This window comes from Bison bison, unplaced genomic scaffold (genome assembly GCF_000754665.1).
Source record: "Bison bison bison isolate TAMUID 2011002044 unplaced genomic scaffold, Bison_UMD1.0 scf7180017864325, whole genome shotgun sequence".
NCBI classification, from domain to species: Eukaryota; Metazoa; Chordata; class Mammalia; order Artiodactyla; family Bovidae; genus Bison; species Bison bison.
In genome coordinates, this window is record NW_011494897.1 from 11367737 (window position 1) to 11390504 (window position 22768).

Sequence of the window (22768 nt, forward strand, 5' to 3'; positions counted from 1 at the left end):
GTCTCCAGAAATGATCCTAAAGTCATTTAGCAAATGAAGAGCCAGCACCCACTAAACCTCAGTAAGACAAGTGAAAGTCTGAGGCATTTGAGTTAAAACATACACACAGTCAACCTCTTTCATTTGTTCTGTTCCTGGCATGTGGAGCCAAGAAGAAAGTAGGACGCTCTTTCTGTCTATGCCTTAGTCTAGTGAAAAAAAACTATAAAGGAATATCCTTTATGAGAACATTCTTAAAAAGTACAAAGACTCAAGAAACATAGTAAAAGGATTATACACCATGATCAAGTGAGAACCATCTCAAGATGCAAGATTGATTTAACATATGAACATCAATGAAATACACCTTATTAATAGAAGGAGCTAAGAAACTTTCTCAAAAGAAACAAAACCCATCTAACAAATTCCGTATGCATTCATGATAAAAATACCCAACACACTAAGAGGAAATATCTAACTGTCAAAAAAACCATCTGTAAAACCAAGCAAACATATTAATATTATATTTAATGGTGAATGACTATTTTTCCTCCCTAAGAAGATAAGGATATCTGTTTCAATCATTGCTATTTGACATTGTACTGGAGGTTTTAGTTAGATAAATTAGTTAAGTAAAACACATAAAAGACATCCAGACTGTAAAGGAAGATATAAAGTTGGACACACAGATGACATTATCTTGTATATAGAAAATTTCAAGGAATACATATAGACACAAACACACATACATACTCATATACACGACTACCAAAACTAATAATTTCAGTAAACTTGCAGGATACCAGACACATATAAAACATTAAGTATATTTCTAAACACAATCAATAAATGCTTAAATATGAAAGGAAGAAAACAATTGAATTTGCAAGCATTAGAAAGACTAAAATATTTTAAATAAATTTAACAAAAGAAGTGTGGGACTAAACAGACACAAATTAACAAATTTGAAAAATTAGAAAATTCAGAGAGACCTAAGGGGAAAGATATACCATATTTATGGTTCAGAAGAATTAATATTATTAAAATGTTCAGTTCAGTTCAGACACTCAGTCGTGTCCAACTCTTTGCAACCCCATGAATTGCAGCGTGCCAGGCCTCCCTGTCCATCACCAACTCCCGGAGTTCACTCAGACTCACGTCCATCGAGTCAGTGGTACCATCCAGCCATCTCATCCTCTGTCATCCCCTCTCTTCCTGCCCACAATCCCTCCCAGAATCAGACTCTTTTCCAGTGAGTCAACTCTTCGCATGAAGTGGCCAAGGTACTGGAGTTTCAGCTTTAGCATCATTCCTTCCAAAGAACACCCAGGACTGATCTCCTTTAGAATGGACTGGTTGGATCTCCTTGCAGTCCAAGGGACTCTCATATTCCACAAATTGATTAAAAAAGTCAAAATAATCGGTTATCAAAATTCAAGCAATCTTTTCCATGTAAACTGACAAGTATTCAAGGTACACAACGGAACCTGATAAATCTTGAAACACAAGAACAAAGATTCAAACTTCTCACTTGAAAAACTTAAACTTATAAAGCTTCATTAATTGAAGCAGTGTAGTATTGGCATAGCATAGATGTACAGATCAAAGAAGTGTAATTCAGAGTCCAAAAATAAGCTCTTATATTGGTTTTCAACCAATGTGCTTCAAGCAGAAAACTATTGAAAGAATAATTTTTCAACAAATGATGCCAGCAAAACTGGATATCTATTGGATTGGCCAAAAAGTTCATTTAGGTTTTTCTGTAAGATACATGTATAGGTAAAACTGAGTTACTTTGCTGTACACATGAAACTAACACAATGGAGTTAATCAATTATGCTTCAATAAAAAAGTAAAGAGATAAGGAATAATACATCATGCTAGTAGTAATGAAAATAAACAGGAGTAGTTGCATTTTTTTTTCAGACAAAGTAGAATTCAAATATAATAAAAAATATTAGGAATAATATTACAGAAAAATAAAGGAATTTCCCCTCCACCAACACACACATATAGAAACACTCTGTAGGATATAGCAATGCCACATATGTATGCGTCTAATAATACAATGTACAACTACAAGGGGGAAATACTGATAGAATTGCAAGGAGAAAGGACAAATCCATTGCTACAGCTGGAACTTTCATAGTCCTCTTTCAGTTACTGATTAAGTAGAAAATCAATAACAATATATTTCACCTGAACAACATTATCAATCAACTATAAAAGTTAAAGAGGATAGTTAAAAAAATGGCTTAAAAAGCTGTGTGGATCACAACAAACTTTGGAAAATTCTTAAAGAGATGGGAATACCAGACCACCTTACCTGGCTTTTTAGAAATCTGTATGCAGGTCAAGAAGTAACAGTTAGAACTGGATATGAAACAACAGACTGGTTCTAAATTGGGAAAGGAATACAAGTCTTCATATTGTCACCCTGCTTATTTAACTTATATGCAGAGTACATCATGTGAAATGCTGGGCTGGATGAACCACAAGCTGGAATCAAGATTGCTGGGAGAAATATCAATAACGTCAGATATGCAGATGACACCACCCTTATGGCAGAAAACAAAGAACTAAAGAGCCTCCTGATGAAAGTGGAAAAAGTTGGCTTAAAGCTCAACATTCAGAAAACTAAGATCATGGCATCTGGTCTCTTCACTTCATGGCAAATAGATGGTGAAACAATGGAAAACATGAGAGACTATTTTTTGGGCTCCAAATCACTGCAGATGGTGACTGTAGCCATGAAATTAAAAGACGTTTGCTCCTTGGAAGAAAAGTTACAACCAACTTAGAGAGCATATTAAAAAGCAGAGACACTACTTTGCTGACAAAGATCTGTCTAACCAAAGCTATGGTTTTTTCCACTACTCATGTATGGATGTGAGAGTTGGACCATAAAGAAAGCTGAGCGCCAAAGAATTGATGTTTTTGAACTGTGAGTTTGAGAAGACTGTTGAGAGTCCCTTGGACTGCAAGGAGATCTAACCAGTCCATCCTAAAGGAAATAATTCCTGAATATTCATTGGAAGAACTGATGCTGAAGTTGAAGCTCCAGTACTTTGGCCATCTGATGCAAAGAGCTGACTTATTGGAAAAGACCCTCATGCTGGGAAAGACTGAAGGCAGGAGGACAAAGGGACAACAGTGGATGAGGTGGTTGGATGGTATCACCAACTCAATGGACATAAGTTTGACCAAGCTCCGGGAGTTGGTGATGGACAGGGTTTCTACTCAAAGACATAAGTATATATATATTCTTCTCAAGATTACATGGAACATTCACCCAAGATAGACCACATTATTAGCTGTAACAGTTAATAGAGTTAAAGGAATAGAAATAAAACAGACTCTGTTATTAGACCACAAGGGAATGGAACTAGAAATTAAATGTCAGATAGATACCTGGGAAATTCCCAAATATGATGAAACTAAAAGCTATATAGTTATCTATTTCAAAGGTCATAAAAGTTGTCTCAAGAGATATACAAAACACACACACACAATTTGGACTAAATTAAAATAAAAAAGACAAATTGTGGTTTTAGAGAAATAGTGTGCAGAGAGAAAATTTTAACATTGAATACATATATTAGAGAAAAATATAAAATATAAAAATCTAAACTTCTAATAAGGAGATCCAACCAGTCCATCCTAAAGGAAAGCAGTCCTGAGTGTTCATTGGAAATACTGATGCTGAAGCTGAAGCTCCAATACTTTGGCCACCTGATGCAAAGAGCTATTTCATTAGAAAAGATCCTGAGGCTGGGAAAGATTGAAGGTGGGAGGAGAAGGGGGTGACAGAGGATGAGATAGTTGGATGGCATCACCGAATCGATGGACATGAGTTTGAGTAAGCTCCAGGAGTTGGTGATGGACAGGGAAGCTTGGCATGCTGCAGTCCATGGAGTCACAAAGAGTCAGACTCGACTGACCAACTGAACTGCACTGAACTGAAACTTCTAATATATACAACTAGAGGAACGGAGAAGGCAATGGCACCCCACTCCAGTACTCTTGCCTGGAAAGTCCCACGGACGAAGGAGCCTGGTAGGCTGCAGTCCATGGGGTCTCTAAGAGTCGGACACGACTGAGTGACTTCACTTTCACTTTTCACTTTCCTGCATTGGAGAAGGAAATGGCAACCCACTCCAGTGTTCTTGCCTGGAGAATCCCAGGGATGGGGGAGCCTGGTGGGCTGCCGTCTAAGGGGTCACACAGAGTCAGACACGACTGAAGTGACTTAGCATAGCACTGCATAGAGGAAGAAGAACAAATTCAACCTCATGTAAGCAGAAGTAATAAAATAGTAAAAATAAACAGAGAAATCAATGAAATTGAAAATAGGAAGCCAATTAAGAAATTAATACTAAAATCTGATTTTTGAAATGTTTCACAAAGTAAAAAAATCTCTAAATATGCTAATAAATTTGGAGAGAATGAGGCGATGGGGGAGGAGGGGGGGATACAAATTAGTAATATCTAAAATGAAAGCAGTATCACTACTAATCTTACTAATCTCATGGACGTTAAAAGTACAAGTGAATATTATGAACAGATGTATGTCCTTAAATTTGATAACCTAGGTGAATAGAACAGGAAACTAGAAAGGCACAAACTGCATAGCTCCCAAACTGAAAAACATCCATTTTCAAAACTTGTTTGCATTCATTTTGGTTATGAGAGAAAAGCACCACCTATTAGTCATATATTCAAACTATGTAAATTGTTTTTTACTGTGACATTTTAATACCACAAATTATTGCCTCTGGAGTTGTCATATCTGAGTGCTGAATAGATGATCCTTCTGTTATGAGTTTGTCTACTTCAGTACAACAGGATACAAGGTTATATTATTATATCCTGAAAGGTGAAAATCTTTAAAAAATTGATAACTTGAATAACTCTATATTTATTAAAATTAATAGATATAGAGTTAGATAGAAACTGAATGTTAGGTCCATGAATCAAGGCAAATTGGAAGTTAGTCAAACAGGAGATGACAAGAGTGAACATCGACATTCTAGGAATCAGTGAACTAAAATGGACTGGAATGGGTGAATTTAACTTAGATGACCATTATATCTACTACTGTGAGCAGGAATCCCTTAGAAGAAATGGAGTAGCTATCATAGTCAACAAAAGAGTCTGAGATACAGTATTTAGATGCAATCTCAAAAATGACAGAATTATCTGTGTTCGTTTGCAAGACATACCGTTCAATATCACAGTAATCCAAGTCCATGCCCCAACCAGTAATACTGAGGAAGCTGAAGTTGAACAGTTCTATGAAGACCTACAAGACCTTTTAGAACTAACACCCCAAAAAGATGTCCTTTTCAGTATAGGGGACTGGAATGCAAAAGTAGGAAGTCAAGAAACTCCTGGAGAAACAGGCAAATTTGGCCTTGGAGTACGGAATGAAGCAGAGCACAGGATAATAGAGTTCTGCCACTAGAACACACTGGTCATAGCAAACACCCTCTTCCAACAACACAAGAGAAGACTCTACATGTGGACATCACCAGATGGTTGACACCGATATCAGATTGACTATATTCTTTGCAGCCAAAGATGGAGAAGCTCTACACAGTCAGCAAAAACAAGACTGGGAGCTGACTGTGGCTCAGATCATGAACTCCTTATTGCCAAACTCAGATTGAAATTGAAGAAAGTGGAGAAAACCACTAGACCAAAAGAGTTCCAGAAAAACATCTCTTTCTTCTTTATTGACTATGCCAAAGCCTTTGACTGTGTGGATCACAATAAACTGTGGAAAATTCTTAAAAAGATGGGAATACCAGACCACCTGACCTGCCTCTGAGAAATCTGTATGCAGGTCAGGAAGCAACAGTTAGAATTGGACATGGAACAACAGACTGGTTCCAAGTAGGAAAAGGAGTATGTCAAGGATGTGCATTGTCACCCTGCTTATTTAACTTATATGCAGAGTACATCATGAGAAACGCTGGGCTGGAAGAAGCACAAGCTGGAAACAAGATTGCCAGGAAAAATATCAATAACCTCAGACATGCAGATGACACCACCCTTATGGCAGAAAGTGAAGAAGAACTAAAGAGCCTCTTGATGAAAGTGAAAGAGGAGAGTGAAAAGAGGACCAGATGGTTTTACTAATAATTAGCTTTAAATATTGAAGAAGAAAACAGAAATACCTATTAGAAAATAGAAGCCAACCAAATGCTCAACATATAAGAGGCTCATATGATTAGATTGTCTCTTCCCCAAAACTCTTCCCTTTGAAAACACCAAAAGTCAATTGATTAGGAAATTTATTTACACATACAAATTCCCTCTTGTAATTTGATATACTTGTTGATGAAATGTCATATTCACAGTTTCAGGAATCATGACAGGAAATCTTAGGAAAGGCATTTTGGAATTCTTTATAGAAATTATACTGGTAATTGTTCTTTTGTCCTTTTTAATTCTTCTCTATTTCCTATAATCCTAGGCATCTTGACTATGTCTTAGCTGAGACTAATGAGAAAATGAATGCTGAGAATGTGCATGTTGGCAAAGTTGGCCCCTTTTAACAAACTTTATCAGATATCCTCGCTTACATATCATTAGATGTGACACATGATCAAGTATAAAAGTAAAAGTGTTTGCAAGGGTGAATATTTTTTAAAACAATGAAAATTTCTATTATTCTTTTAAATAAGATTTTAGTCTATTTTATTGCTTTTTGTTTGTTTCTTTGGCTGTGTTCCTCACAGCTTACAGGGTTTTATTTCCCTGACCAGGGATCAAAATTGCACCCCTGGAGTGGAATCTTGCAATCCTAATCATTGGACCACCAATGAATTCCCAACACTAGGAGCATTTTTAATGGAGTAAATTATTGTCCACCTCTTCCACTGCCCTAACTGGTATTCTGTTTTCAGTGGAGAAGACGGTGTATAGATACTGTGTGGGTAGCCACATATAACTACATATGTCAATGTTTCCAATCATTATTTCTCATAAAACTTGTTTCCAAACTTCATTTATGTTAATGGGAACATAGTTTTCTTTAGTCTTAAATTAGCACTGAACCTCATTAATAATTAGTAGGACTTAGAATTATTGTTAGATTTGGAGGGACTACTAGAAAACATTTTTTAAATGACCAGTTTATGCACATTGTCTCTTTCAAGGCATCTATAATATTTCATAACATTTTAAAGTTTTGAACATTTTCTTTAAGGAACTGAGACACTGAAACTTTAGCAGGAATTCTTTAAACAATCCCCAAGTACAGAGTATTGTTTTGATTAGCAATGTTAGTAGTGGCAGTAAAAACAATACAATCAGTATCAGTTCAGTCGCTCAGTCATGTCCGACTCTTTATGACCCCATGAACCACAGCATGCAGGCGTCCCTGTCCATCACCAACTCCTGGAGTTTACCCAAACTCATGTCCATTGAGTTGGTGATAATATCTAACCATCTCATCCTCTGTCATCCCCTTCTTACAAACATTAGTAGTAATAAACACAATACTTACTAAATACAAGACACCAGTCTTAACACTTCCATAATCTAAACATTAAACCAAGGATCTGAGTACTTTTATTATTTATATTTTACATACGAAGAAATTAAGGAACACAGATGTTAGGCAACTTATCCAGATATTTCAGTATGTAGTTTCAGTCCACAGCTAATGAAGCTGATTAAAAATAAGCGATTTTTTTTTTTTTACCAATTTGAGTAATTTATATATTCTAGATGGTTTTATTGTAAGAGCTTCATATATTCATTATAGATTCTTAATTAGGGACTTTTGGTCAAATGCTAGGCATCAGCAGATGTATATTTTACATTTTCAAGCAGATGTGATATTCAAGTCAATAATTTCATACACAGTGATTTCTGATAGTGCTACATATGGTATGAATGCATTAATATAATGAGCAACTTCTGGAGTAACAGTGCAAATTTCCCATGAAATATATATTTGATAGACATATAAATCAAGGTATTGACATATGGAAATCATGACATTTCAAGGCAGTTTTAGATTCTGACATAGAAATTTAATAAAACTGCTTATAGTCAGGGGGGGAAAAACACATTTGAAGAACCTTTTAATGTACTTTTAATTCCAGTAGAGATTGTATCATAAAATCTGGGATCTGCAACAGGAGTTAACTCGAGGCATCTACATAATGCCAGTTATTTCAAAGGGAGACAATTATACCACAGATAATTGATTATATAATTACTAGATGACAGAAAAAAAACCCAAAAAATGTTATTAGGAATAAATGTAGAAGCAGTTACCATGCCTAGGTGAAAAGAGAAAAAATGTAAGAGGAACTGACAGCAGACATAGATGCTTGGAGTCGAGGACTTTCCACAGCTGGTGTGTGGAGGTCACCATAGAGGGTGGCCCTGGAGGCTCGGACAGTAAAGAATCTGCCCGCAATGCAGGAGACCAGGGTTCAATTCCTGGGTCAAGAAGACCCCCTGGAGAAAGGAATGGCTACTCACTCCAGCATTCTTTCCTGGAGAATTTCATGGACAGAGAAGCCTAGCTCGCTATAGTCAATGGGGTCGCAAAGAGCTGGACATGACTGATGATTAACACTTCATAGCGGCAGAGGATGAGATGGTAAGATATGAATTTGAGTAAATGGACATGAATTTGAGCAAATTCTGGGAGATAGTGAAGGACAAAGAAGCCTGGCCTGCTGAAGTGCATGAGGTTACAAAGAGTTGGACACGACTTCACAATTGAACAACAACACAACATCTTACCTGTGCTCAGACCTGGGAGGGAAATGCAGCTGATGGGCTGACACTTTTCCATGCTCAGATCATCTACCAGATAATCTTTATTCTGTTTCCTCTTGAAATTTAAAATTACTGACATAGTCCACTCATGTAATGCCCTTAGCCCTTTTCATACTATGGAAAAGAAGCTATTTCAATTTCCAATTGAATTACATAATTGTTATTTATTCTGGTAATATAAAGTATAAATGCATTCATGCAAAGTTGCTTCAGTCATGTCCAACTCTTTGTGACCCTATGGACTATAGCCCAATAGGCTCCTCTGTTCATGGGATTCTCTAGGCAAGAATACTGGAGTGGGTTGTCATGTTCTCCTCCAGGGGATCTTCTGGACCCAGGGATCAAACCTTCATCTCTTATGTCTCCTGCATTGGCACGTGGGTTCTTTACTACTAGTGCCACACAGGAAGCCCAAACTCTAATAAACAGAGACAAAAGTCAGTCACAGGGAGATGAAGTACAGTTTTGCAAGTAGATTGTTTGAAAGATATAGAAAAAACTTAAAACCGATCATTATGTTAAAAAATAGAGGCAATTTCCATTTCTATTGATTCCAAATACATTCATTTTGACTACCATTTCCTTCTCCAGGGGATCTTCCCAATGCAGAAAAGGACCGAGTTAGTTATCGATTCAGATTATATAAACTACCCTAAAATGTGGTATTTTAACACCAAAATGTGTGATATTTTAATGCCAAAAGGTGTATTCAGGACTATCATTTGTTGTTCAGTTGCTCAGTTGTGTCTGACTCTTTGTGACTTCACGGACTGCAGCATGCCAGGCTTCCCTGTCTTTCATCAACTCCTGGAGCTTACTCAAACTCATGTCCATCGAATTGGTGATGCCATCCAACCATCTCATCCTCTGTCGTCCGCTTCTCCTCCTGCCTTCAATCTTTCCCAGCATCAGGATCTTTTCTAATGAAATAGCTCTTCATATCAGGTGGCCAAAGTATTAGAGTTTCAGCTTCAGCATCAGTCCTTCCAATGAACACTCAGGACTGATTTCCTTTAGGATGGACTGGTTGGATGTCCTTGCAGTCCAAGGGACTCTTAAGAGACTTCTTCAACACCACAGTTCAAAAGCATCAATTCTTCGGTGCTCAGCCTTCCTTATGGTCCAACTCTCACATCCATACATGACTACTGGAAAAACCATAGCTCTGACTATATAGGCCTTTGCTGGCAAAGTAATGTCTCTGCTTTTTAATATGTTGTCTAGGTTTGTCATAACTTTTCTTCCAAGGAGCTAGTGTCTTTTAATTTCATGGCTGCAGTGATTTTGGAGCCTGAGAAAATAAGGTCTGTCACTGTTTCCATGGTTTCTACATTACTATCATAATTGAGTGTTAAAAAGATGATTCCACTGTTATAAAAGTCTAACTGCTTCAGTATGACAGAGTAACATGATTGAATATAACTATTATCAGCACATAGTCTAAATTGCTGAAACATGAGTTCTCTGGTCAGACAGACAACTGAATGGAGTGCCATTACCATAAACACTCCCTTTAATATTTCTGAGGTGGTGTTCCTGGCATAAGATTTAAGAGCAGGACAGGCAACCTAACCTCTTGCCAAAGCTCTGTGTCAGACAAACTCAAAGAAAAGACAAGGGATGGCAAATAAATTTACTTGTCACTGATATGACAAGTAAATATCAGCCTCCTAAAATACAGAGTAGTGTGGATAGGGGTAGGGAGTAATGTAGAAAGTCCAATGAAGAATATCTCAGCACACCATAATGGTCCCAGAACATTTAAATACAAGAAATAAAACATTACTGATACATTTGAAGTGCTCTATATTCTCTATGGTGAATTTAGTGTGTCTTTTGTAGGTTCCTGCTTTAATAATTTCTATGTGTACACAGAAACTTATAAAACAACAGTGTATATAGCTATTTTTTCATATTAATGGCATACTTACATGCTATTCCACAACTTACTTTTTCTCTACATAAAAGTGTGTTCACAGGAACTGTTATGCCCCTTCAAATAGATTTAGCACACTCTTAAAAATTATTGTACATTATCATATCTTTGTAAAAAATATTACACTTTAGTTATCAGTTTTATAGCTGACTAATTCTTAAGTGATTTTCACTGACAACTTTTTTCCCATCTCATTTAACCACAGTGAGAGTTCTTTAAAGAACAAACCTGTCATAGAATTGTTCAATCTTTGGGTATTCATGTTTTAAATTTTATTGTCAATTTGGTCTATAATGTAGTTGCAACAGATTTCATTCCCACTGGCAATTTAGGAGAGCTCCGTTTTCAAAATTTGGTTTTATTGTATTTAATACATCCTTAATATTTGTCAACATATACAAGTCAGATTCAATAAAACACTTTTCAAAAACCTTTCATTGACCAGTTATTAGCAAATAATATCTTCCTTTTCAGATATTTATTTAATTTGTTTATGAAGCACCTCACTTATGCAAGTATCTTTGGATTTGAACATGAAGCAGTGAAACAAACAAACAAAAATCACAGGCTATAAGGAACTTACATACAGGTTTTAAAGTGTGATATATAAACAAAGAGCTTCCCTGGTAGCACAGATGGCAAAGAACCTGCCTGTAATGTAGAAGACCAGGTTCAGATCCCTGGGTTGGGACGATCCCCTGGAAAAGGAAATGGCTACCCTCTCCAGTATTCTTGCCTGGAAAATTGCATGTACAGAAGAGCCTGGCAGGCTACAGTCCATGGGGTTACAAAGAGTCAGACATGACTGAGGAACTAACAGACACTTTCACATATAATCAATGAATTAAATAAGTGGCTTATGACATATTAGAAGCTTTTGTGTTGGAGTTTGGGGGAGGGAGTGAGGCAAAGCGATTTTACATTGATTGATTGGGGAAAGCTGTTCAGGGTATATGATTTCTGAGTGAAGATTCAAATGATGTGAACAACACATCATATGCACATCATTGTAAATGTGTTCCGTTTTCACGTGTGCAAGCAATTTGGGGGCCATATGTCAGGAAATGGAACTGCAAAGTAAAAAACTGCAATATTTTAGACTTTAGCATTTAATTCCAAGTTGCTTTTAAACTGATTGTAACAATTTCATTCTGAACAGCTGTTTATTTTACTTCACATCTGTATTAGTTTCCTGGGCCTGCCATAACAAAATACCAAACGCTGGGTGGCTTCAAAATCAGAACTGTGTTTTCTCACAGTTTTAGAGGCCAGAAAACCGAGATCAAGGTGTTGGCAGGTTCAGATACTTCGGATGCCTCTTTCCTTGCCTTCCAGATGGCTGCCTTTTTATGTCTCCTTACATGGTCTCTCCTCTGTGTACTCACTTTTGTACCCACAGCTCTCTGATTGGATCAGGGTCTACCCTAAATGTCTCATTTTAACTTAATTACCACTTTAAAGACCTTGTCTCTACACATTTTGAGGTACTAGAGGACAGAGTTTCAACCTACAAAATTTGGAGGGACTCGGTTCAGTCCATGACAGCCTCCTTACTATGTTTTGCTAAATTCACATGACTAAATACTGAGAGATAACTGAAGGAACCATTCACAAATCTCAGTGTTTAGAAACAAGCCCAGAAATGTCGACTATCTACAAGCTCAGGATTTTTTTATTCCACCCTTTGGAACCCTCTCCAAATACTTGAACTATAACCCCATTATAGGAGCCAGGCTCCACTGGCCATGGAATTCTCCAGGCAAGAGTACTGGAATGGTTAGCCATTCCCTTTGCTAGAGGATCTTTCCAATCCAGAATCAAACCTGAGTTTCCCACATTGCAGGCAGATTCTTTAACATTTGAACCACCAGGGAAACTAATAATCCTACTAAACACCTCCTTTATGTGTATGTAGAACTTCAAAAACTGCTCCTTAAATTCATATGGAAGAATAAAAGGAAAAAAGAATTGGTCAGTAGAATAATGACTTCCTCCAAACTGTACACATCCTAATACCCAGAATGTTTGAATATGTTATGTGGCATGACAAAAGGAACTTTGCTACCTAGTTGCTGCTGCTGCTGCTGCTAAGTCGCTTCAGTCGTGTCCAACTCTGTGGGACTGCATAGACGGCAGCCCATCAGGTTCCTCCATCCCTGGGATTCTCCAGGCAAGAACATTGGAGTGGGTTGCCATTTCCTTCTCCAATGCATCAAAGTGAAAAGTGAAAGGGAAGTTGCTCAGTCATGTCTGACTCTTAGCAACATAGACTGCAGCCTACCAGGCTCCTCCGTCCATAAGATTTTCTAAGCAAGAGTACTGGAGTGGCTTGCCATTGCCTTCTCTGTTGCTACCTAGTTAAATATCTTGAAATAGAGGGATTATCCTAGATTATCTAGGTGCGCTTCATTAAATGAGATAAATTCTTAAAACAGTCCTTTCTGAGCTGTGGTCAGAGAAAAATATGTGAGAAGGGAAGTAATGTCAGAGATGTAAAATTGTTGCCTTTGAAGATAGAGAAAGAAGATTACAGGCCAAGAAATGTGGGCAGCCTCTAGCAGCAGATGTACACTCCCTGTGTAAACACAGCAATCAGCATAGCTCTCCATCAGAGTTTCAACTTGTTGTCTTCGTAACAGGCCATGTACTAGATACCATTATTGTCTCCTAATGTATTAAAGAGATAAGAGAGAAACGCAGAAGCTAAATTATTTTCCAAGGTTACAGATCATAACTGTCAAAATAATACTAACAGTATTACTCTAGGCCTTGCCATCTTAATGGCTAAGATAATTAAAAAATTAAGTTAAAAAACTGATCATCACCAGTGAGAATGGATGGAAACCCGAGGCTTTTCTGTAAAACTACAGAGAACCAAAGAAATATTCAGCGATGATTTTCATAAACTTATAATACATGGTATTTCCTTTTCCTGTAGGACAGAAGATCCTGAGAAAACAGAGGGTATGCAATATTCTTATTACCAAAGTAATTGCCTTATAGCATATCTGAAGGGATAATTTGAGTATGTCATAAGTGTTGAAAATTCCAGCTACAGAGGCAATTAATATGATCATTTATGAATACTAAATATACCCAAAGGGGTGCATAATATGAAGAATGCACTTTAAAAATCTTTTATTAATGCTTTAGAATTCATACTACTTAAAAATAGAGACAAAATTAAGATGTGATGAATTTTTTGGACTGAATTTTCCTAAATATGGCAGGCAGCAAAACTAAAATTAAGAAAACCTAAAGAAGAAAATTTGGAAGGACTCTAAATTACTTAATTTAAGATAAGCCATCCAAATTGCATTTAAAAAGAATTTAGTGACCCAAATAGTGTTATGCATTAAGGTTAAAGATTAATTTAATCATATGTTGTTTTTAAAACTTTGTTCTGTAACATTTTCATATGTGTATGTAGAAACTGAAATTATATAATAATCACCAAATGCAAATTAAAAGACTTCTGTTTTGAAAATTAATGATTTCTTTGCAAATTGTCTGTCTTTTATTTTACTGGTGAAAAGTAATATTTATTACAATGTTATGATTATTCCCATTATACATAATGGAAATTTTATATATATATATATATAAAATGGGAACAGTAATAAAATATATGAGTCCCATTATATATACTTATATTCTTTTTTAACATGATAGTCTATTTCTTTCTTTAGTTTGCAAACCAAAAGGTATACATTATACAAAATTTCATATTTACAGGAAAATGAAATAATGATTTTTAAATAAAACATTAAATTCTATCTCTAGACAAGATTAAGGGGGTGAATTAGCAATCCAGTTATAAATAAATATCCAGATTGAAGAAAAAATGAAGTAGCAGTTTTCAGACACTGATCATCAAGCTGCTCAGGTCAATCACCCTTGAGAGACAAAAATAACTGAGAGAGCTCAATAATTACCCCCATTTTCTCCTCATAAAGTTTCCAGGGCACAACACAGGCAGGACGAACACAAGCAGAACCCATGACCTTTCTGAGCTGAGCAGACGTAGCTGGGATGTACAGAGAGAAAGTCCAAGTGGCTTAAATTTGCAAAACACAGCACTGCAGAAGGGGGACCTACACAGAAACGGTGGTCTAGAGTTTTCTACTCAATTCTTTAGCTGAGTACAGATCAGGGTATGTGCTTGACAAAGTTACCCAAGACAATGTAAAGAGTCACACCAAAGGACCGAAACGAACACTGATTGTCACTTAGGCCTGAAAACTAATATGATATAAGGCTACTTTAAAATAGCCATCCTGAAAAACCTTGTAGTTCAAGAGACATTGATGAGTCTATAGAACAACTTTATCTTCATAGCAGAGGAAAATTAATTCTAGATTACACACTGCATTGAACCACCACGCAAATATTCCTGGCATACAAAGAAACATCAAAAAAATCAGAATAATCAATTAAAAGATCCAGATCTAGAAATGACATGGATGTTAAAATTACTATATAAGAGCAGCTAAGTTATTAAAAATAATACATTTGAAAGAAGAGAAAAATATTAAACATGCTACTGAGATATATGAAAGATTTGAAAGACAAAGGAATCCATCTTGTAAAGAAGAAAAATATAGTATCTGAAATGAAATGTACACTGGATTAGATTAATAAATTAAATCCTACAGTAAAATAAAAATCTTGAAAATATGTCAAAAAACAGTATAAAAAGAAACAGGAGGGGGAAAAGGACTGAATGAAAAGGATCAGTGAGAAATTAAATGCTTCAAATGGTTTAGTAAACATGTAACCTCAAGCTGTAAAGTAGTTGACATATGGTAAAAGAATTTGAAGACATGGATGAAATGTTCCATTTTTGATACAAATTATAAGCAAACATATCCAAGAAGCTTCAGAAATATAAAGCACAAGAACGAAAAACAAAACTACCATAACATATACAATAGTAAAATTGCTTAATATTAAATACTCATACCTGTGATAAAAACAAAATCTAGGAAGGAAAGGAGAAGGAAAAGATACAAAGAAAGAAAATAAAAACTGGTAAGTAAATCTTTGCACATGGCAAAATTTAATTCCTAATGATAACTTGAGGAACTCATTAAACCTAAGAGTGTCCATTACCCTCTCTTTGTCACTATAACCACCACTGTTCTGTTCAGTTCAGTTGCTCAGTAGTGTCCAACTATTTGTGACCCCATCGACTACAGCACACCAGGCCTCCCTGTCCATCACCAGCTCCTGGAGTTCACTCAAACTCATGTCCATCGAGTCGGTGATGACATCCAGCCATCTCATCCTCTGTCGTCTCCTTCTCCTCCTGCCCCCAATCCATCTCAGCATCAGAGTCTTTTCCCATGAGTCAACACTTCGCATGAGGTGGCCGAAGTACTGGAGTTTCACCTTTAGCATCAGTCCTTCCAAAGAACACCCAGGACTGATCTCCTTCAGAATGGACTGGTTGGATCTCCTTGCAGTCCAAGGGACTCTCAAGAGTCTTCTCCAACACCACAGTTCAAAAGCATCAATTCTTCAGCCCTCAGCTTTCTTCACATCCATATCCATGTGACCATGGATTCACATCCATACATGACCACTGGAAAAACCACAGCCTTGACTAGACGGACCTTTGTTGCCAAAGTAATGTCTCTGCTTTTGAATATGCTGTCTAGGTCAAAACTTTCCTTCCAAGAGGAAGCATCTTGTAACTTCAAGGCTGCAATCACCATCTGCAGTGATTTTGGAGCCCAGAAAAATAAAGTCTGACACTGTTTCCACTGTTTCCCCATCTATTTCCCATGAAGTGATGGGACCAGATGCCATGATCTTCATTTTCTGAATGTTGAGCTTTAAGCTAACTTTTTCACTCTCCTCTTTCACCTTCATCAAGAAGCTCTTTAGTTCTTCTTCACTTTCTGCCATAAGGCTGGTGTCATCTGCACATCTGAGGTTAATGATATTTCTCCCGGCAATCTTGATTCCAGCTTGTGTTTCTTCCAGCCCAACGTTTCTCATGATGTACTCTGCATAGAAGTTAAATAAGCAGGGTGACAATATACAGCCTTGATGTCTTCTATTCCTTTTTGGAACCAGTCTGTTGTTCCAGGTCCAGTTCTAACTGTTGCTTCCTGACCTGTATATAGGTTTCTCAAGAAGCAGGTCAGGTGGTCTGGTATGCCCATCACTTTCAGAATTTTCCACAGCTTATTGTGAGCCACACAGTCAAAGGCTTTGGCATAGTCAATAAAGCAGAAATAGATATTTTTCTGGAATTCTCTTGCTTTTTCCATGATCCAGAAGATGTTGGCAATTTGATCTCTGGTTCCTCTACCTTTTCTAAAACCAGCTTGAACATCTGGAAGTTCACTGTTCACGTATTGCTGAAGCCTGGCTTGGAGAATTTTGAGCATTACTTTATTAGCGTGTGAGATGAGTGCAATTGTGCGGTAGTTTGAGCATTCTTTGGCATTGCCTTTCTTTGGGACTGGAATGAAAACTGACCTTTTCCAGTCCTGTGGCCACTCCTGAGTTTTCCAAATTTGCTGGCATATTGAATGCAGCATTTTCACAGCATCACCTTTCAGGATTTGAAATAGCTCAACTGGAATTCCATCACCTCCACTAGCTTTGTTCATAGGGATGCTTTCTAAGGCCCACTTGATTTCACATTCCAGGATGTCTGGCTCTAGGTGAGTGATCACACCATCTTGATTATCTGGGTTGTGAAGATCTTTTTTGTACAGTTCTTCTGTGTATTCTTGCCACCTCTTCTTAATATCTTCTGCTTCTGTTAGGTCCATACCATTTCTGTCCTTTATCAAGCCCATCTTTGCAGGAAATGTTCCCATGGTATCTCTAATTTTCTTGAAGAGATCTCTAGTCTTTCCCATTCTGTTGTTTTCCTCTTTTTCTTTGCATTGATCACTGAGGAAGGCTTTCTTATCTCTCCTTGCTATTCTTTAGAACTCTGCATTCAGATGCTTATATCTTTCCTTTTCTCCTTTGCTTTTCACTTCTCTTTTTTCACAGCTATTTGTAAGGCCTCCCCAGACAGCCATTTTTGTTTTTTGCATTTCTTTTCCATGGGATGGTCTTAATCCCTGTCTCCTGTACAATGTCATGAACCCCCATCCATAGTTCATCAGGCACTCTATCTATCAGATCTATTCCCTTAAATCTATTTCTTACTTCAATGGTAGGCTTAAAGAATTTTATGGTAAGTGAAATAAGTCACACAAAGATAAATAGTATATATCTTTGCTTATATATGGACTCTGAAGAATAAAAAGCAGATATAATGAAACAGAAACAGATTCATGATACAGAGGACAAAATTCTATGGTTCAGTGGCTCAGTGATGTCTGACTCTTTGTGATTCCATGGACTGCAGCACGCCAGGCCTCCCTGTCCATCACTGACTCCCAGAGCTTACTCAAATTCATGTTCATTGAGTCGGTGAGGTCTTCCCCATCCCCTTATCCCTTCAATTTTTCCCATCATCAGGGTCTATTCAAATGAGCCAGTTCTTCACATCAGGTGGCCAAAGTACTGGAGTTTCAGCTTCAGTATCAGTCCTTCCAATGAATATTCAAGACTGATTTACTTTAGGATGGACTGGTTGGATCTCCTTGCAGTCCAAGGGACTCTCTAGAGTTTTCTTCAACACTGCAGTTCAAAAACATCAGTTCTTCAGTGCTCAGCTTCCTTTATTGTCCAACTCTCACATCCATTCATGATCACTGGAGAAACCATAGTTTTGAATAAATGGACCCTTTTCAACAAATAATGTCTTTGCTTTTTAATTTGCCATCTGTTTTGGTCATAGTTTTTCTTCCAAGAAGCATCTTTTAATTTCATGGCTGCAGTCACCATTTGTAGTGATTTTGGAGCCCCCCCCAAATAAACGCAGCAGTGGCCATAATATTGGAAAGGGTCAGTTTTTATTCCAATCCCAAAGAAAGACAATGTCACAGAATGTTCAAACTATCAAACAATTGCACACATCTCACACACTAGTAAAGTAGTGCTCAAAATTCTCCAAGCCAGGCTTCAACAGTAAGTTAACTGTGAACTCCAGATGTTCAAGATGGATTTAGAAAAGGCAGAGGAACCAGAGATCAAATTGCCAACATCTGCCAGATCATTGAAAAAGCAGGAGAGTTCCAGAAAAACATCTACTTCTGTCTTATTGACTACACCAAAGCCTTTAACTGTGTGAATTACAACAAACTGTGGAAAATTCTTAAAGAGACGGGAATACCAGACCACCTGACATGCCTCCTGAGAAATCTTTTTGTATGTCAAGAAGCAACAGTTAGAACTGGACAAGGAACAACAGACTGGTTCCAAATCAGGAAAGGAGCATGTCAAAGCTGCATATTGTCACCCTACTTATTTAACTTAAATGCAGAATACATTATGTAAAGTGCCAGGCTGGATGAAGCACAAGCTGGAATCAAGATTGCCAGGAGAAATATCAATAATTTCAGATACGCAGATGACACCACTCTTATGGAAGGTGGTGACACCACCCTTAAGAGAAGAACTAAAGAGACCTTTGATCAAAGTTAAAGAGGAGAGTGAAAAAGTTGGCTTAAAAATGAACAGTCAGAAAACTAAGATCATGGTGTCCAGTCCCATCACTACATGGCAAATAGATGGGGAAACAATGCAAACAGTAAGAGTACATTTTTGGGCTCCAAATATTCTGTAAATGGTGATTGCAGGCATGAAATTAAAAGACACTTGCTCCTTTGAAGGAAAACTATAATCAATCTAGACAGCATACTAAAAAGCAAAGATGTTACTTTGCCAAAAAAGGTCCTTCTAGTCAAAGCTATGGTTTTTCCAGTTGTCACGTATGGATGTGAGAGTTGGACTATAATGAAAGCTGAGGGCCGAAGAAATGACGCCTTTGAACTGTGGTGTTGGGGAAGACTCTTGAGAGTCCCTTGGACCTGTCAAGGAGATCAAACCAGTCAATCCTAAAGGAAATCAGTCCTGAATATTCATTGGAAGGATTGATTCTGGAACTCCAATAGTTTGGCCACCTGATGCAAAGAACTGACTCATCAGAAAAGACCCTGATGCTGGGAAAATTGAAGGCAGGAGGAGAAGGGGATGACAGCAGATGACTTGGTTGGATGGCATCACTGGCTCAATGGATATGAGTTTAAGTAAGCTCTAGGAGTTGGTGATGGACAGGGAATCTGGCGTGCTATTGTCCATGGGGTCGCCAAGAGTCTGACATGACTGAGTGACTGAAATGTCTGAAAATAAAGTCTTTCACTGTTTCCATTGTTTCCCCATCTATTTGCCATGAAGTAATGGAACCAGACGCTGTGGTCTTAGTTCTTGGGATGCTGAGTTTTAAGCCAACTTTTTCACTCTCCTCTTTCACTTTCGTCAAGAGGCTCTTTAATTCTTATTTGCATTTCACCAGAAGGGTGGTGTCATCTGTGTATCTGATTCTACTGATATTTATCCCAATATTTTTTATTCCAGCTTGGTCCTCATTTAGCCAAGCATTTCACATGATGTACTCTGCATATACGTTAAATAAGCAGGGTGACAGTACACAGCCTTGAGGTACGTCTTTCCCAATTAGTTGCTTAAAATGGGGTTGGGGGTTGGGAGGAGAGATGGTTGAAGTTAGTGAAAGGGATTAATGGATACAAACTGCCAGTTATAAAGTAAATAAATCACAGGGAATATATTCAATAATATTGTTAATACCTCTGGTGCATAACTCATAAAATATCAATCACTGTGCTTGCACCAGAAACTATTATAATTCAGCTATACTCCTACTTATTAAAGATAGTTATCCCTTGCTCATGAACTTCAAATATCTTTCCATTGAAATAATAGCAAAAATCAAACTATTTCCAATCAACTTTTGGCTTCTAGTGGGATGGACTAGCTAGCGGCAGAGCAACAAGCTTGCCAAAAATAGCTGGAAATATCAGATAAAATGTGCAATTATTTAAAGATAGCTGTGAAATTACAAAGTAAGAAAAATTCTAGACAAAGAACAATGAAAAGGAAAATGAGCTTCAAGCTTCTTTTTCTAGTGATCTTTTCAATTTTGAGGACAGATGGTAGAATTATTTTGAGCTCTGATAAATTACCTTCATATCATTGAGTTTTCAATTAAACAAATGCTTTTTTTTTTTTCCTGGCCACACTGTGTGGCAAGCAGGATCTTAATTTCCCAACCAGGTATCAAACCTGTGCCCCTGCATTGGGAGTGCGGAGTCTTAACCACCAAACCAACTGCTGCTGCTGCTGCTGCTGCTGCTACTGCTGCTAAGTCGCTTCAGTCCTGTCTGACTCTGTGGGACCCCATAGACGGCAGCCCACCAGGCTCCCCCGTCTCTGGGACTCTCCAGGCAAGAACACTGGAGTGGGTTGCCATTTCCTTCTCCAATGCATGAAAGTGAAAAGTGAAAGTGAAGTCGCTCAGTCGTGTCCGACTCTTAGTGACCCCATGGACTGCAGCCTACCAGGCTCCTCCGCCCATGGGATTTTCCAAGCAAGAGTACTGGAGTAGGGTGCCATTGCCTTCTCCGACCAAACCAACAGGGAGTCCCAAAAATGATTTCTATGTGTGCTGTTAGGATACTTTTAGTTTTATCTTTATTACCAAAACAAAATAATGGATAGTAACTAAGCCCAAAGATAAATAAAAAGGTTAAAGTTGAAGATTAAGCAGATTTTTAATTAATTGGCATAAAATCACAGTGAAATTCTAGTCCTATTGCACTTGCAGAGAAAGAACAATTACATCTTTTTCTGGGTACGAGCAAAGACTAAAGCCGTGGAGGATAATTAATTGGAATAAGCATTAAACATCATGTTCCCTACTCAAGAGGAGGAGCAAATGATGATTATTTTCTTGGTAGATGAGCAAGTAAGGGAGATTTGAATACCAATTAACTCCTGACCACTGGGTCAGAACAGAGTCTATTAAGAGTTCCCCTATCAAATAATTCTGAGTACTTCATGTTGGACTGATGCATTTCCTAAGAATGGACCCTTAATATATAATTTAAATGTTATTGAAAAGGAGAGTAGCTCAATTTTGAATATACTTGTATTTTGTAAGAATATTAAGTATATGACAATGTAGATCAGCTGATTTAGAAACATTTCTTATTTCCCTCAACTTTACAAATAAATAATGCTTTTAATTTACAGTGAATATTTAACTAACTAAACTCATGTAATACATATTTACATATTCTCCAAGGAATTTGATAAATTTCCCAATAAATTAGTGAATGGAAGAAATGATACCTAATTGTTCAGTGAATAAGTTACCAATACTTTACAGGGTTATCTTTCATGTACACATTAGAGGGTTGTCACTACATGTGATGAAAAAGTAAGTTCCATCAATGTATTTAGCATCCATTTTGCATCTCAGTAAACAATATATTAAAACTGTAAACTATACAAGGTAGTTTATTAGTGACAAAATTATATTTTATAGCTAAAAATATAACTCTGTACATTTAGAAGCTAAATGATGAATGAAAATGACATAACCAGAAAATGGTTTCTATAGGAGTCAACTCAAAAATTTGTATCTCCAAAGAAGGGTAGAAGTTGGTGATGGGGAAACTGAGAACAAGTGAAAAAAACTTAAAGGCTAGTTTGAGTACAGTGGACATGCTAGGATGGAGAAAACAACCATTTAACAAGAAGAGAGAAAGCAGGAAGCAGTAATGAAGCATGTCAGTGGGAATGAATGTATAAATGGAATGCTGGATGACATTTAATGAAATGTGAATTTTTTTTGGCCTTTTACAAATGACTTGGAGGTTGTGCAGTGCCCTGGGTAAGAGAATGTTTACCAGAATCAGAAGACATATTTAAATCTTCTATTTACCACTTGCTAGTTTCATAACCTTGCAACTAATGTTATGCCATATAGATATATGTTTGAACTAGGTTTACATTCATTATATATAAGTAAACATGACAAGTATAGATTTAATTACATATTAATTAATACATCCGATTTAATTTACATATTTACAATTTAATTACATACAT